We start from the raw sequence: 2,250 nt of genomic DNA, 5'->3' as shown, positions 1-2,250 counted from the left end.
TTTTTAGTTTTGAATATACCTTAAACGTTATTACTTCTTCACGTTTTTAATTTAATTGCTAAAATTGTATGTTAAATCAAAACTTATCTGAGAAACGCAATAGGGCAGAAGAGATTTTAATTCGAAAAAATATAATGATGTTAGAGTAAATCTCAATGTCTTTTAAAAAGAAATCTTTGAATTAAAAACGTTCAATAGTTACAACAAAAACATTATGGAACATTTCGACTTTCATTTGAAGATCTTCAATTTCGCAAAATTTCCAGAGAAAATCTCCGAAACATTACAAATCGCTTAAAATTGCGTTTTTGAAGCTTCAATTTCGAAAGATTGCTGTCCTTTATGTTACCAAATACTGTCCTACAATCACGTTTTTAAGACTTCATTACCAAAAAATGCTCTAACAAAGGCCCCTGAACCGCCTTCCTTTAGTATCATCAAAAAATAGGTTTTTTAAACAGCCACTTATGAAAAATTGAAGTGGAGTAAATAGTCTCTGAACCCCTCCTCATAATATCATAGAATATTGTGCTTAAACTTTTAGGACTTCAATTTTGAAAAAAAAAAAAAAAATCCAGGGGAGAGCTGCAGAACCCCTTGCCGTAAAAATCTTCAAAGTTTGTCTACAACTAAGTTTTTGGAACTGCAATTTCAGAGAATTGGAGAAGGGAGGAGTAAATGAATTCTCTTTATTTTTCAAAAAAAGTAAAAAAAAAAAAGGAAAGATGAGAGTATCCCTTATCCCAACGTCAATTATGGCCTATAACCGTGTTTTAAGGCTTCAACTTTTACAAATTTCCGCGGAGTCCCCTGTACCGTTCTTTCCACATACATCGCCAAAGACCATCTAAAATTGCGTTTTTAAAACTACAAGTTTCAAAGTTGAGAGATTTGATAATGAGCGAATGAAATCAATCAAATTAATGAATTTTTTTCCTACTATGCCCCCCCCCAAAAAGTAACTAAATTAATTTTAATTAACTAAAGACATTAATTATACAATTAGTTGACCATTGATGTGTACTGTTTCTCGTTGTTTATCTATAAATATGAACTCTTTACTTTAGTGAAGTTTTAAAACTTTGAAATAATAACCTTAAAACAAAACCAAATAGTTACTTTGTGCTGAAATTTGGAATGGGTCTGGGTAAGAAAAAAATGTCATTCAAATATACATTGAAGAATAATATTTTCAAAATGGTTTTTTTTTTTTTTTTTTTTTTTTTTTTTTAAGGTGCAGACTTTCATATTAAGTCTTTGAAAAATATTTTGTCAATATTTTTTTGACTTGTATAAGGACCTAGCTTCATAATTTCTTCGATATGATTCGAATTAAAATCAAGCGCTGTTATAATGAGTTTTTTTGAGCAATCACGATTGCTTATTGCTTTCATTTGACCGTCCTTGATGTTGTGGTTCCTTTTTCAGCTTGGACCAGGCACACCAGCAAATCCGACCGCCGTCCTGTGCAGGCGCGGCTGTCCCCCGGTCCTGGCTATTTGGTCGGAGGCGTCCATGTCCTGCACACACGCACGCTCACACACATACAAACACACGACTTCACACACATACACTCACACACACGCCTACGTGCATACACACAGGTCTACGCACACATACAAGCCTACGCACACACACAAATTTACACACACAGACACACACACAAGGAAGGGCAGGCTAGGGGGGACAGGAGCCGTTTCTAGAAACAATAACTCCAATGAGTAGGGTCCTGTCGCAGTTTGTGATTGCGAAACACATAATTTGAATTCAAAATTTCAAAATTCGAATTAATTTTTTTTTTTTTTTTGACTGAGTTTCTTACTACCTTAAGATTTTATACGAACCAATATTTTTCTAGGTAATTTTTTGTAAACTGTATAACGGAACTGCTTATGTGTTGCAAAGATACACCCCATACCTTTAAACAGAAACATTTCTGTTTATGATCGGGAATTTAAAGCTTAAAATGTAACTGTGTTGGGCATAACATGGCCGCCGCTCTCTCACAGTTACTTCAAACGCGACGATGGGAGTGAATAAGGCATGTTCCCTCCTGTACTCTTACCTCCATAAAGAAAAATGAAGTAATAAAACTATTTTTATATGAAGCAATAAAACTACTTTTGAGGACACGAGGTTCAAACTAATCAAAAGCATAACGGAATTGAGCGAAGCCAATATAATCAAAGTTGATATGGTATGCCAACTATTTCTTTAGAAAATCTGGCAATGGCACTTACTGTCATTTAA

Source organism: Uloborus diversus, chromosome 4, assembly GCF_026930045.1.
Source record: "Uloborus diversus isolate 005 chromosome 4, Udiv.v.3.1, whole genome shotgun sequence".
NCBI lineage: Eukaryota > Metazoa > Arthropoda > Arachnida > Araneae > Uloboridae > Uloborus > Uloborus diversus.
This window is presented reverse-complemented; position numbering follows the sequence as displayed.